Here is a 16,246-nt window from a genome sequence, read left to right as displayed (position 1 = left end):
TCGTTAAAGTACGTTAATCACGGGTATTTTTGTACACGCGCATACAAATTACCAATGTTGGAAACACTGTCAAGGGAAAAGATTTTGTACATTTAAAATTGTACAAAATTCATCCATCCCTTCCCTAATTGGCGGATTCGGCCTCCCATTTCAAATCCCACCAATCACTTTCCTCAATTTCCTCTCATCCACTTCTTTTCCCCTCAAAACCCTCACAGCCAATCAAGCTCTCTCCCTCAAATTTGGCACCAATCAGACTTTACTTCACCCTCACCACTCAACCAATCAGAAACCACAATTCTCTCTCTCTCTAATCCGAACTCTCTTCTCTATGCAACTAGCTAGATCGACATCAAAACTCACGTATCAAACCCTCAAACCACCACTGTTGTGTTCATCTCCTCACCACGAGCATAGCTATACCCCCAGATCACGACTCGGCTTAGTTTTTCCCCGACGAGTTACAAGCGAGTTATAAGTTTTTAGCAATTCTAAAGGCCTCCACTCAACTCCCCGAGGTCTTTAGTGAAGGTTTGAAGAAGAAACAACCTTGAAAGACACGATTTTGAGAAGTCGGAGTTTAACCTAAACCTTTCAAACCATTTTCAGCCACCTCCGTCCACTTTTTGGACTTCCAAAAGGTACAATCATGTTCTACTCTTCATAAGCTTCATTTCCATTTAAATTTTGTGAAAAATGGTTGAGAAATGAACAAGTTATGAAGCTTTGAAATTTTACCCAGAAACCTTCAAAGATTTCCAGATTTACGGCGAGTTCAGATAGCGGCAACCGGCGAGGACCACCGGAGAAGATGACGAAATACATCCTAACGATAGCACCGTTACCATTTAATGGAATATTCCGTCACTTTAACGAAATATTCTTAATGGTCGTTAGGGCCTTCGTCAGTCTCTGCCCATGTGTGGTGGCGTGTAGGGTCGTGCCCTAGGCAATGCGTGGCTGCGCGTCTGACCTTTAATCAGCTTTCTGTCAAGTTGTGTAGGTCAGTGACATCAAGTAGATCAATTTCATATATTCAAACCCTATATGTGACCAAACTACAGAGGTTTTATTCCATATATGTGTTATTAAACTAATTGAATTAGTAATTTCACGTATACGAGAAACGTATCCTAAGGAAGTACAGGGTCAAACAAGCCTCGGAGGCTTCATTCCTGTTGTGTATCAGTGAGTGGGCATTTTGTTTTCATATATATATATATATACACACACATATATTGTATAGTTTCCACAAATGCTTTTAAATTGGTTTATGCATATTATGCCACGATTTACTTAATTTTAAAAATACCGTGTGTGGTTGAGTTTTACATTGTCATGGCATTTCATATGCATTTTTACCTGCTCATGAATATTGTACTGTTATGAAATGCTTTGGGACGCGCATGTAAGTTCAGGTAAGTTTGTTATGTTGATTGGGATTATTGCATCATTATGGCATGCCTATATTCATATAGTTTGCTTATCATTGCTTCACCCCGGTATTAGTGCTCTCGCCCCAGGCCAGGGCCAATCCTTCATGTGTATGTTCACCTCCCACATTGCACGTTTACCTTGGATCCAAGTAGGTGACATTCCTGTCGTATAGGTCACATTAGGCGACTCCAACTCGTAGGTGACTCGCGCATAACAATAGTCTTCACGTGATCGTAGCACTAGAGCGATTATTACACCTAGTCTTGTCGTACAGGTCACATTAGGTGACTCTAACTCGTGTGCTAGCGTAGACTGATGAGCCATAGGTGCAGTCATACAGGTCACATTAGGTGACTCCGACTTGCATGCTAGTATATATTGTTGAGTACATAATTATATTGATATTGCCGATGACATATTGTCTCCTTTGATGTAACCCTTCTTGAGTTGTTCAATGCATGATGCGTTGTCTTCTTAGATCGTCGTTGGGACATCAAAGACGAGGTAGAGATCGCAAGAGCTTCGAATATGGCCCACAATTTCTCTCAGCTAGAAACATTCCCAAGTTAACCTCTAAGAGTTTGTGGTGCCTCTAACGATAAAGACAAAACCCGTTTGAGAATGCGCCTTGTGCGGATTAGATAAGTATCATGTGTCGGCATAACCAACAAGGTGAGAATCAACTCGAGATAAGGGGGTGCGTCATCACTCAAGGATTCGTAGGGATAGAACAGGTCCATTTCTGTAGTACTCTTAAGGTAACGAAAGATGTCTTTATCACAAGTCCAATGTCTGTGTGTTGGTGCATTACTGTACCTTGCTAAAAGATTAATAGCGAAGGAGATGTCGGGTCTAGTGCATTGAGCTAAGTACAATAAAGTGCCTATCGCACTTAGATAAGGAACTTCAAGCTCCAAAATCTCTTCATCATCATCCTTTAGACGAAAGGGGTCTCGTTTTGCATTTAGCGATTGAATGACCATAGGAGTACTCGAAGGTGTCATTTTATCCTCGTTAAAGCAGTGCAACACCTTTTGGGTGTAGTTCGATTGATGTACTACGATGCCATCCGAATGGTGCTCTATCTTAAGACCGAGACAATATTGAGTCTTTCCTAGATCTTTCATCTCAAATTATGACTTAAGGTGCGCATCAGTTCTCTTAAGCTCTTCAGGAGTTCCGATGAGGTTCATGTCGTCAACATAAATTGCAACAATCGTAAAACCGAAATGTGACTTCTTAATGAACACGCAAGGGCATAGTTCATCGTTCACATATCCTTGACTAGTCAAATACTCACTCAGATGGTTATACCACATTCTTCCAGATTGCTTCACACTGTAAAGTGAACGCCTCAGCCGAATTGAGAGTGTGTTCTAGGGTTTGGAAATATTTGATCCAATTAATGTAAGTCCTTCGGGAACTTTCATATAAATTTTCGTATCAAGATCTCCATAGAGATATGCAGTTACTACGTCCATCAGCTGCATACTTAGTTTTTTTGAAAACTACCAAACTGATAAGGTAGCGAAAAGTAATCACATCAATAACGAGTGAACAAGTTTCATCATAATCAATCTCGAGGTGTTGTGAGAAGTCTTGCACAACAAGATGAGCTTTGTAACGTACAATTTCATTATTCTCATTTCACTTTCGAACAAAAACCCACTTGTGCCAACGAGCTTCACATGTAGAGAAGTAGGAGTTACAGGTCCAAACACCTTACATTTCACAAGCTAATTGAGTTCAACTTGGATTGCTTGTTTCCAGTTTGACCAATCAGTTCTATGTCGTCATTCATCAACGAGACGCGGTTCAGTGTCATCGCTTAACATGATCTCAGTAGCTCTTGCATATGTTAATGTATCATCGATGATCATCTCATTTCTACACCAAACATCATTCAAGCTAGCATAATGGACATAAATCCCTCGATTCTCAGGAGGTGGATTCGTCTCTTTAAGGACACTTCCGTAATCTAGAATTTCCTCATGAGTTGGATAGAATGAGTATGCGACAGTCAGATTCACTGTAGGCTCAATAGGGGCATATGAGTCCACAATAATTTACATCGTTCATCAGGAACGATGACGTTCTTATCTCTCCCTAGCAGCAGGAAGACTATCTCATAGAAGCGACAATCCGTAAAACGAGTGGTAAACAGATCACCTGTCAAAGGTTCTTAGTAACTAATAATTAAAGGAGAATCATATCCGACATAGATTCCCATCATTCGCTAAGGCCCCATTTTCGTACGTAAGGGCAGCGAAATCAGCACATAGACCGCACAACCAAAAACGCGCAGATGCGATATGTTGGGTTCGTATTCGGTAACCAACTAAAAGGCGCTATATGGTTGGGTCACAACAAGCCTCAAGCAGACCAACATGGTTGCATGCAATATTGCATGGCCCCAAGCAGCGATCAGGAGCTTGGTATATTTGGCCAACAATCAAGCAATCATTTGTAAGCACTTAATGAATGCCTCTACCAGGTCATTCTGGGTGTGAACATGGTGTACTGGATGTTCAAATTCAACCCCAACCTACATGCAATAGTCATAAAAAATTTTAGATGTGAATTCTCCATTATTATCCAATCGAATAGATTTGATCGGATAATCAGGGTGTTAAACCTTGAGCTTGATAACCTGAGCCATCAGTTTGGAGATTGCAGCGTTCCTTGTGGACAACAAGCACACATATGACCAACGTGTGGAAGCATTAACCAAAACCATAAAATATCTAAATGGTCCGCATGGAGGGTGAATCGGTCCACCAATGTCCCCCTCAATCCTTGGTAGAAAAATAAGAGGATTTAAACAAATCTTGTCATAACAAGGCTTAATAATAAGTTTTCCCATGGAGCAGGTTTCACATGCAATTCCTTAAATCGAACCTAAACTTCGGGTTAGTGGATGCCCATGTCAAGATTTGAGGATGAGGCACATCGCTATTCGTCAAGGTTTCCTAAACAATTATGCCAAAGTGTAATTTCGTGCGTGGTCCTTAAGGTAGGGCCGGCCACATAGTGGCTCTCTATAAGGCGTATGGTTGTAGTATACAGACCACTCGGGATATGCCCCATTTTCTCTAAAATACACTTCTGGCCATATTCGTAGGAAGTGATGCATAGAAATTGCACTTCATTTTCCACATAGGTTTTAGTGTGGTCAAGATTGTACCATTAGACAACATTATACGTGCTTTACCGTATCCTTTGATCAGGCTGGATGGTCATGAGAAGGTTGTCAGAGGTGTATTCTTAGGTACAAAGTTTATGAAATAAATGCGTTCACGCAAAACAATGTGTGTGGTTGCACTATCTGTCATACAACCAACTTTCTCACTAGTCATACCAAGAAATAAAAAATTAATTTGAATTGGTTACATGCATAAAAGTTCTAAAAACAAATATCCATTCAAAATAATTTAAGTATTCAATGATGGTAATTAAAAAAAAAAAACTTAATATCCAAAAACAAATCACCAACAAATAATCCAAACATAAAGGAAAATTGTTCAAATTTAAACCAAAAATAAAGAAGGGGTTCGGCCACTAGGTGGAATTCGGCCCCATGTGTTCTAAAATTCAACTAAAAATAGTTCATGCCTAATATTCTAATCTTCCATAGGGGTAATAGCCTCCTGAAAGTCAGAAACCTCCATCTTGGTACTCTCCAATTCATCTACTTGCATAAAGTTTGATTCAAACTTCTTACAATGAGAATGATATTCAGCTACAACCTTCAGGGGAGCACGGCAAACACGGGACCAATAGTCCTTTGAACCATAGCAGTAGCACATGTCTGCATCCATGGTGTTAGGTGCTTTACCCTTATTCTTGAAGTTCAAGGAATTAGGAGCAAGGTTAGAGCACTTTTGGGCTCGGTTTCCTCCCTTAGACGGGCCTTGGCTTTGTCAATTAGGAGACTTCTCCTTTCGGTATAAATGTCCTTACTCTTATTTTACTACAATTTACTTATGCTCTGAACATCACTTGTGTGAAATGGGTCAATGCCCCTCACATGCACACTCTAGAATTAGTTACTATATGTTTTTAATTTATTCACATTTTCCACATCACTATACTTTATAGCTTCGTTACCTTCTAGGAGTTGGCCAGCATATCGCGATTTAGGTGTCTAGGTAGACATTCTGAGTCGGGGTGTGTAAGTTTGGTATCAGAGCATAAGTTTAGGCAGTACTGCATTCATCACACATGTGATGTAAACATTTTCGATTCTTAAATTCTAACGTCATAGTTATACCACCTTATTGAACACGAAATATGCCAACTTTTCATGAATTTTGGGCAATTTGGAATGACTATCACTGACACTGTTGATGACTTACTGACCTTCTAGAAAAATACTTTGGGAGCTGCCACTAGACTTTACGTGAAGAACCTATTTGCCAAAGAAAGTTCCAAAATGAAGACGTTTTGTTGACCCTGAAGCAGGGTCGTTATATCAACAATTGTGTACCACTAAAAATTAACCGATCAATCCCAACTACACTCTAGCCATCGTTACCAACCTTTCTTTGTTAGAAAATCACAAGCGCTTTCATCCTTAGCAGTCTTTATTTATTGTGCCACATTCCAAAATTTCCTTGAGGTTTAGCTTCACCTTGAAGTTTTTGAAAATTGTCTCGATGGACTATGTTAGTGCTGAAGTGGTTGCACTCAACGGAAGAACATCTGAGGGACAGTCACATTTGGTCCCCGACAATGTCAATCTTTCAAACATATCAGTTATGATTTTGGATCTTCAGGAGGAAGATCGAATTTCGAAAAATCTCATTTTGAGGTAAAGTTAACCATAATTCCCATTCTCGAGCTTAGGGCAGTTTCACAAACACTAGTTTTTATAATTACATACCAAATTCAGTAATCAGTGTTCACAAAAGCAACAAAATCACCTCATAAGAGTAGCCTTCCTAGAAATCATACTTACTCTTTCGATCGTGCCCTAGGTAGTAGCCAGTGACGCTAATTGCCACCAGAACGAGACTATCCTGTATCCGAAAACTATCATCCATTATTTAGGTGGAATGATTTCTTTATATTGAAAATATAATGCAGTATATGGATATCATATCATTGCTAGGACACCGGCTCACTGTTCCATGGAGACAGACATTACTAGAATACCATAGAGACATTAAGTAGCAACACGACCGACATCACACACCATCGTGAAAACTTAGGAGTAAGCCTTGCAGGAGAACACCAAACTCGTAGTCATGTCATCGACATTAACCACTAGTCAGTCATTGAAGGAAATTTTGTGAAAAACATGTTCATTTGAGCAACATTTATAGCATGCAATTAACAATTAAAAGGCGGAATCATGCTTGCATGCACTAAAAAACAAAAAATTACCCATTAAATTCAAAGCCTAGTAGTTAGGTGAACCAAGACTCAACTCAAAACAAAGTGAGTTGAGAAATTATACCTTTGTTGATTCCTCTTTGCATAAGCAAAGGATAATCACCCAAGAGATAGGGCCTTCATTCCTTGCTTCTTAGATCCATGGATTTGGATGGAAGTATAGGTTTCTCCAAGTTCTCAAAATTGAGAACCTCTAAGTCTCCACACCAAGGTAAGATTTTAAGAAGAAATGAGTGACCTAGAGGAAGTAAGATTGCTAGCTATTTTCCTCTAGGGTGGCCGGCCTCTTTAGAGAGAAAAGAGAGCTTGTGTTCTCATCCTTTCCCCAAAAGAAAACCCTAAATGAATTTTGGCTATAAAGTCATATTTATACCTTCCTTCATTAGAGTGGCAAACTTGTAATTAAAGCAAGTTCACTACCCTCCTCTAAATGGCCGGCCTTAAGGGTTTATTGGGGCTTTCAAGCCCTTTGTTTATTCAAGTTGTCATACAACTTGAGTTAATGGGCTTGACATTCAAATCCCTTTGGGCCTTGCGGCCCAAAACTAACCCTAGGTCTATAACGAACTTATTCGTTTGATTAATTAACATATTAATTAATTCTAGCCATAAATAAATAATTAAACCATTTAATTATCCTTACTCATCTCCGTTGTTTCTTCAATCTCTACCTTACATGGTGTACGATCCATTAGGTTCCTTTTAGCAAGGCAGTGGGCGATTAGAACTCTTTCAAATCGATTGTGAATTGAAACTTACTTTCAATTCTCCCTTTAGTGATTATACACGTTTAGGGCTTCCACAAACCATGAGTGACACCTAGCAGTATGTCATGGTTACCCAGGCTAATCAGAAGAGGTGGAGAACCTATTCAGTTTAGGATTACAATGCAATACGGTCTTTCTCTAATACAATACTCTTGACCACATTGTTTGGATTGATAGTTTATTCATGTCTACTATCCAATGTGATTCATTTACTTATATGATTACCTTGAATGTGATTTGGAATGACTTCCTAAATCTCATTCATACTCTGGCCAGAGATTCTTAATCATATCATAGAGTATTCTCCCTCAAACGGTTTGAAGGTTAGAGATCCCTTGTTGCGCATTCACTTGCCTCCATGGCTAAGTGGCTTAACCCCAACTATGTCGTGGACACCCGCGAATGGAGTGACTTTGACATAATCAAAGATCAAGGACCTAACCACAAGACAACTATGATGCCTCAGGTCAAAGGACTACTTTGCATTATCCCAACCATGAGTTCTCATGTGACATGAGTATGAGAACTCTTCGTTGATCGTGTTCAGTGAACTCATTCCTTATTGAGCACCTACGTACTTGTCTTGGTGTCAATCACACCAATGACTCGAGACCAGTCACTCTCCATGAGAGAAGACATAGCACGTACTGATCTTAATGGACTGTCAATGCCCAATTGGCAATCCTATGATCAGGAACGTTTAGGATATGTATAAGAAAGAGAATGGTCTCATAAATCTAACTTGTTTAAATTACATTCTCCTAAATACATATTCCTTGGACTTATCGTTTAAGCATATAACATTTATATGAGACGGCTTAAAACAATAATCTTTGCCCTTGATATTAAACTAGATTAGTTTAACATGTGCAATGTCCGTAAAGTATCATCATATGATTGGTTTTAGGGCACATTTCCAACAGTCATATTATCCTTGTTTGTTTAAATACTTCAATCACATGGTACCTTAGTCGGGTATGTCTCAAGAACTCCAATGCCATAAGGCAAGTCTATTATGTCCAGTGTGAGTGTAGTGGTTGCACCGTTTCTATTACCAATTCGGTAATGCCAGTTAATCTTATTTTGTTGGATATCATGGGATTCCATATAATCCAAGAGATGGGTCAACTACATTATTATTATTCCTTTACTGGAGCATCGACCTAAAGTAGTCATTTTTCGACGACTTGTCATCCCTATGGTCAGCTTCACTGGCAAACATCAGAAATTGAAGCACAACTTAATCCCCGCCATAAAGCAAAACATTTATTGAGAAAAGTTATGAAGGCTTATTAGCACGTGTTGTAGAGAAAGACGACAATCCAGTATAGCTAGAAATTGTGAACCCAGTCAAACTAAATTCCTGACATCATTCCTAAATATCTACCTGTGATACCACTAGATTGAGATGTGTAAGGCACCATTGGTCTACATCCACATATAACACCTATTTTCCTTGAACATTCATCGTAGAGACCTCTACTTCCATTCATGAAGAGCAAGGACCGAACCTTAAGATTGTACATTGTTTACTAACAATTCAATTGGGTGATGATTAAAAACCATTAATCCATATCTTGAATTGAAAATCTCTCTGACCAACTCTATAGAAACCGAGCTTTCTTCAAGATTGATATGAAGTTTTGTTGCAACCAGTTGAAGATCAGAAATGATAATGTTCCTAAGACTGCGTTCAAGACTCGACATGTTCATTATGAGTTCCTTGTGATGTCATGCAGGTTGACGAATGCTCCAATATCATTCTTGAACCTGACAGACCGTGCATTCCACCCATGTCCTGAAAGATTCGTGATAACCTGATCAAGAATTTCCTTGTTTACTCCAATAATGAAGTTAAACTTTCTAAACATTGATCATGTGATCTAAGCAATTTCAAAGCAAATTAACTCTACACTAAATTCCCCAAATGTCGGATTTGTTTAGATTATGTTTCTTTTTGGGAGACCTCAACAGATGACATTCTTGTCAATCCCTAAAACTGTTGTAGTTGTAAAAAATAAAAAATAAAAAAAATTGGAAATCTCCACAAGGTTTTGTGAAATACGAGGTATCCTTGGTCTTTTCGATTACCATTAATAGTATGTGTTAAATTTCTCCGCCATAGCCTTATTCCTTACAAAGTTGACCAACAAATAGGTTAGTTTCGTTTGACAAATGGATGTGAATAAGTTTCTAACAACTAAGGTGTTGTGTCTTTTCGACTATTGTTCTTATGTTTTTCGATGACACCAATAATTTCGAAATCTACATTGATACTTCACTGAATGAGGAAGAATATTTATAATCTTCCAAGCTTGCCACCTCACCTCTTCAATTTCAAAGGTCCTATAGGTGCTTTCCATGTGTCAAGCAATATGGAAATCTAATCTCTTTTCCTTTTGCTTTGTTTGTATCTTTCGGTTCTTATAACCATGTGTTGTCATGGTGTATTCACACCAACATCAGCCCTTTCCTTGCTAGTCGTTCTAGCTGCTGTCCACGTGGCAAGTCATCCATACCTTGGCGTCCACTTGGCTTTCTAACATTCATCAGGCTTTAAATCTCATAAAAAATTCATTCGAGCTCCGAAAAATAATTCGAAAAATGCTACAAACTCGTGGCCTTGCCTACTTTCAACCTATCACCTCAAAATAACCCTTGATCTCATGTACAATTATCACCCATTCAAAATGAATTGTAAATTGTAAAATTCGAAGACATTTCAAAACTCATAACAACACTTTCTACGTACTTTAAAAATTCAAGGTCTCACATTCCACTCTCCTTGAAACAAATCTTATCCTCGAGATTTACTTTAAAGACTGAATTATTAACAAGTCCAGAGTTTCCACCTTTGATCGAACTGTCGTTTCCAAGGCAAGTTCGAAATCTTAAGTGTGCTGATTACGCATACTCGCATTTAACACTTAGTCGAACACACATAAACTCTCAAGAAAATTATGGGTACCTTTGAACAATTTTCTTAGCATCATATCCATTAAATTTTTTATATTCCTTAAATCAATGAACATTCCACTGTAGAGTATCAAAGATCCGGTGGCCAGTCGGTCCCTTAACTCGAGCAAATGACAATGATTACATGAATATCAAAAGAAACAGATAGCCAATACTTTCCCATCATGCCACTAAGTAGTGAACTATTCTAAAAATGTACGTGGATATCTAAATGTCGGATTCCTATTTCCAAGTTGGTTCTTCAAGTCCATGGTATTGTCATTTACATTTCATAACCCGGTTTCTAAGATATTTCATTTCCCAATCAAATTTGCATGTACAAAGCATATCCTCCAATACTTGAATTACTCGCTCTGACTATCCATCAGTCCGCAGATGATAAGTTGTACTTAAATCAAGGTGAGTTCCAAGCTCATCTTGTAATTTATTCCAAAGCCATGATGTGAATCTCGGATCTCGATTTGAGACTATTGTCTTTGGAATTCCATGTAATCGAACAATCCATTCAATATACAATTCGGTGAAATAACCGATAGACCAATTCGTCTTTACAGGTAAAAAGTGAGCTACTTTAGTAAGTCTATAAACTATCACCCAAATACCATTTTGTTCTTTCTTTGATCTTTGTAAGCCGGTAATAAAATCCATCGTGATATTGTCCCATTTCCATTATGGGATCGGTAGTGATGGTAGCATTCCAAACAGCTTCTGGTGTTCTTCCTTTTGTTGGCAGTCCAACATAAATAGCAACATCATGCTTCATACCTTTCCACCAATATTGCCTTTTCAAATCCTTGTACATTTTAGTACTTCTAGGATGCATAGCGAACTACGTTTTATGAGCTTCATCTAATATTTTCTTTTTGACTTCTTCATTCTCAGGTACAATCAGTCAGTCTTTGTACCTCACACTACCATTTTCATGAAGCTTCCATTCATTAAGTGCTTCTTCTGAAACTATCTTCTGCCTTACTTTTTGTAGTTCAGAATCTTCATGTTGTTTCTGCTTTATATATTGATCCAACTGAGGTGCTAGACTAAGATTCACCAAATAAGCACTTATGTCATCATGTTGCACCTCTAGATCATAATCTTGTATTGTATCAAACATCTGTTTATCCACCAACATCAGACAAGACAAAGTGCTCCTGGTCTTTGTACTTAGCATCAACAACTACATTTTCTTTCCCATGATGATAGAACAATTCAAAATTATAATCCTTTATGTACTCCACCCATCTTCTTTGCCTCAAATTCAAATAACGTGGAGTAAATATATACTTAAGACTTTTGTGATCAGAATAAACATTGAACTTACTGCCGTACAAAGAACATCTCCAAATCTTCAATGCATGTACTACGGTAGCTAGCTCCAAGTCACGTGTTGGATAATTCCTCTCGTAATTCTTTAACTGTCTTTGAAGCATAAGCTACAACTCTTCTATAATAGCCAACTAATCCAAGAAAGCTTTGTATCTCTGAAACACTTTTAGGTTGCCCCCAGTTCAATACCGCTTCTATCTTATTGGGATCCACACATCTTCCATCTCCAGATATCACATGTCCAAGGAATTGTATTTGTGTTAGCCAGAAATCACACTTCGACTTCTTAGCATACAACTAGTTGTCCATTAAAATCTGTAAAACTATATGGAGATGCATTTCATGCTTCTTTTGAGTCTTAGAATCAATAAGGATATTATCAATAGAAAACAATAACAAACTTATCCAAATAAGGTTGGAATACTCGATTCATGAGATACATAAATGCAACTGGTGCATTTATCTCTAGTATATCCAAATTCATGGCAATTATAACATTCAATAGGTCCTGGCCTTCTACATCTATATCCACCACTGCCACTACTACTCCATTCTGGTTCCTCAAAAACTTCCTATTCATTTTTCTCAATCCTGACCCTTTATATTAATCTTACTCTAACTCGTAAACTGCTTCCACAATTTCATGATAAGTTTTAGGTCCTTGACCTACAATATGCCTTCAGATAAAGTCTTTAAACCCTTGTCTGAACTTAATTTCCGTTGTCTTCTAATCATTAGCAATACCATCAGAGTACTTACACAACTCAATAAATTTGGTGACATACTCAGCTACAGTCACATTCCCTTCCTTAAGATCAAGAATTTCTTGAATCTTAGTATGCTTCATTGCATCAGGAAAGTAACGCTTGAGAAAAAGTTACTCAAAATCATCAAAATTCATCTCTTCGATGTTATATTGAGCACGTATAGTACCCCACCATAAATCTGCTTCACCTTTGAAGACAGGTGAAGCTAGATTAACTTGAAGTTATAGTGGTACATGAACAGTTCTCATCTTCTTCTTAATATGTTCCAACCAACTCTCAGCTTTTTCAGCTTTAGGCGCTCCCCAAAACTTGAGCGGCTTATTTTTCAAAAGGATCGAGATAAGACATCTATCGGTCATGCGCACATTTCTCATTAGTGCGCATATAAGCATTCATCGATGATTCAAAACTCCTAAACATTTATGCTATTTGTTGTGCATCAAACGATGCCCTGTTTTCTTTTGGACTTGTCGAATGACTAGGCATCTTGTCAACCGAATATGAACTGAAATGAGAGATATTGACTCAACAACTCATTCAAGATTTGACTCAACAACAGATGAAGTAGAAGTTTCAATTGAAAGGGCAAGGCAAAGTCAATCCAAAACTCAAATCGAAAGTGGAATTCAAAACTCTTTTTCGAACCATAACGATTTAAAATAAACAGGAACAACAAAAATCTTTAGAAGTGGATCAACTGTTGCTCTGATACCATTTTTCTATCACGCCCCAAAAAGGGGCACATAATAGTGCCACGCTCTATTAGTAGCGCAATACTATAGTGTTAAATTCCAACACTATAACACTACATTCCTAACAGAACTTAAGGCTATTTGAGGGGAAGTAAAATCATTTATTTTTAAGCAGTACGGAAGCAGAAATCATTTTGGCAAAACGAAGAATAAAAAGGCAACTGAATTGATAATTTCTTTTTGTCATTAAGGATGAAGTTTACAATTAACAACAAAACCAACTCTTAGGTACGATTTGGAAAGTACAAAGCGCTAAGTTTAGCTATAAAAGATTCCTTCAAGATTGAGGGAATCAAGCATATGTACAAACAAAAACATGTGGAAAGCCAATTAGCAACTAAGAAGTTGACAAGTAACAAACATGTGGAAAGTCAAGCATATAGTCTAATTGTAGGTGCACCGGTCCTGTAATAAAGTAGGGGTGAGCATCACAAACGTTCATCGCTCCCCCTCAGGGAATCCACCCAGCTAGGTTTGAAAATAGGGAATCCACCCAGCGAGGGAATCCACCCAGCGAAATGATTGATGCACAACAAAAGCTTTGTTTAATTTTGAAAATAGACTATATGCACACACAATTTCCTTTTTAAAGAAAACAGAGATCCTAATAAATCGCTACATGCCTGATAACCAGTCCAATGACCAACTACCCCCTTACCTGGACCAACTTCGAACAAACATACTTATGGTAAGGTGTAGCAAGAGTGTCCTTTAATGCTCTACCTTTAAATATCCTAGTACCTTTCCTAGAAAGGTAGCGGTACTAATCCCTTAGTAGTAGCCCCACCGGAGGTTTAGGGGATTGAAACCCAAGGCGGTCGCTATGCCCGCTTCACTCTCATCACTTTAATTTGTAGCATAAAACAACATGCATATCATGATATAAAACAAAACCATTTTTCCTCATGGTTCTATCACAGCAAAATATATGCAGCTTTCATAGGCCTTCGTATATTTACATATACGTACATTCACAAAACTCCATAACTAGGGTAAGTGAGGATTCCCCTACTTGGACTCCAAGCCAAGCAATCAATATTCCTCACCAATACCTTGATTAAATGCAAGCACAATGAGTTATTGGAGTCCATAGTTCAACAATTACAATATGTCACTATATGTCCATATATAATGACTCAACTTTATTCCATAACAACAATTATATCCAATAGGGACCTTCACTTAACCAGAATAAAAATTTTGTATTTGAACTTTTTATTATTTGAAATAGGTCCCCAAACTTTTGATAATTGCACTTTGGCCCCTAACTTTTTGAAAATTACACAATTGCAGTAATACCAAAAATGTTTTCGCAGTTCAGTCCCTGTTATGAAAACCAATGGCTTTGAGATCTATTTTTCCCAGAATTTCAACATATATCCCAAGACAAAACACAATCTATCAATAGTACAACTCATTTGTTTCATACAAACGTCCTTTAAAGTCTAAATTCAAAGTATTTTGAATCAAACATCATATTCTTCTATATCTCATTCAAATGAAACTTGTATAAAATCCCAGCAATTTGATTATGTGTAAATCTTTACCTTAATGTCTTAGAAATTGTTCTCCAGTCACCAAATAGGCTTCAAAGCCCTCAAATCGTGCAAGAACAAGCTTAAAATCGAAGATTTTAGTCTAATTAGTCACAAATCCCAATCTGAACGAATTATTCAAACTTAAGTAATAATTCTCAAAATTTACCTTTGAACATTGGGTTTGATTCACTGAGCATGTAGGCAAAAACCATTCCTCAGTCGGATTCCTGAATTGAAAGTTATGAATTTCGAAAGATTGAAGGAAATTTTTCCTATTGCTGTTTTCGTTTCAGCTTGCAGCATTGAATGAGGAAGAATATTTATAATCTTCCAAGCTTGCCGCCTCACCTCTTCAATTTCAGAGGTCCAATAGGTGCTTGCCATGTGTCAAGCAATATGGAAATCTAATCACTTTTCCTTTTGCTTTGTTCTTATCTTTCGGTTCTTATAACCATGTGTTGTCATGGTGTATTGCCACCACCATCAGCCCTTTCCTTGTTGATCATTCTAGCTATTGTCCACGTGGCAAGTCATCCATACCTTGGCGTTCACGTGGCTTTCCAACATTCATTCGGCTTTAAATCTCATAAAAATTTCATTCAATATCCGAAAAATAATTCTAAAAATGCTACAAACTCATGGTCTCATCTACTTTCAACCTATCACCTCAAAATAACCCTTGATCTCATGTAAAATTATCAACAATTCAAAATGAATTGTAAATTGTAAAATTCGAAGGCAGTTCAAAATTCATAACAACACTTTCTAAGTACTTTAAAAATTCAAGGTCTCACAACCACTCTGTTGAAGAGGCTGCATGGGAAATGGAGAAACATGTGAGAGATTTGTATACGTACTTCTTCTTTGATTAAATTCTTTTGTTTTAATTTCGAGGATTAAATTTTCTTAAGGAGGTAGATTGTGACATCCCATTCCGAAATTTATTGTATTTTATTCTTAGTAGTAGTGAAATTATCACGATGCCCCTGAGATGCCATGTAGGCCTTCCACGTGGACCTCAATTTTCCTTTCACTTCCCACTTTTACTTTACTATTTCTAAATAGTGCTCATTTTTACGAACTCATGGATGCAAGCGGAATTGAATTTAGAGTCTTTGTGATGTAGTTACTCTTCTTTTTGCAAGAAATACATTTGAAAGTTTATATTTTCTACCCTATAGCTATAATTGAGTGGTGGGACCCACGTTTAATTTTTAAATTGGGATTGGAAATCCCATTCCATGACTTCTTTTTAAATGTAGCAGATCCTCTTGTTTTTAATCATCACGTCC

The 16,246-nt window shown here is 37.6% G+C and overlaps 2 long non-coding RNA genes across 3 annotated transcripts in view; one reads left to right on the top strand and one right to left on the bottom strand.

Annotated features, from left to right (window-relative positions):
* LOC139190377 (uncharacterized) overlaps window positions 1-15,239 on the bottom strand; it is a 35,055-nt gene extending 19,816 nt beyond the window's left edge. Inside the window, exons 1-2 of one of the 2 annotated variants that reach the window (XR_011574576.1) lie at window positions 15,121-15,239; window positions 14,964-15,033 (exon numbers count right to left, since the gene is read on the bottom strand). This is a non-coding gene — a long non-coding RNA (uncharacterized lncRNA). Of the gene's footprint in view, window positions 1-14,291; window positions 15,034-15,120 lie in introns of those variants that run through there. The other variant, XR_011574575.1, reaches the window with a different exon arrangement.
* Window positions 285-11,748, top strand: LOC114820324 (uncharacterized). The gene is made up of 3 exons (XR_003767799.2): window positions 285-641; window positions 743-1,003; window positions 11,457-11,748. It is a non-coding gene; the product is annotated as an uncharacterized lncRNA (long non-coding RNA).
* Window positions 15,240-16,246: the final 1,007 nt, after the last annotated feature.

This window comes from Malus domestica, chromosome 13 (genome assembly GCF_042453785.1).
Source record: "Malus domestica chromosome 13, GDT2T_hap1".
In the NCBI taxonomy this organism is placed as follows: Eukaryota; Viridiplantae; Streptophyta; class Magnoliopsida; order Rosales; family Rosaceae; genus Malus; species Malus domestica.
Note: the sequence above shows the minus strand (reverse complement) of the source record. Positions and strands in the feature narration are given on the sequence as shown.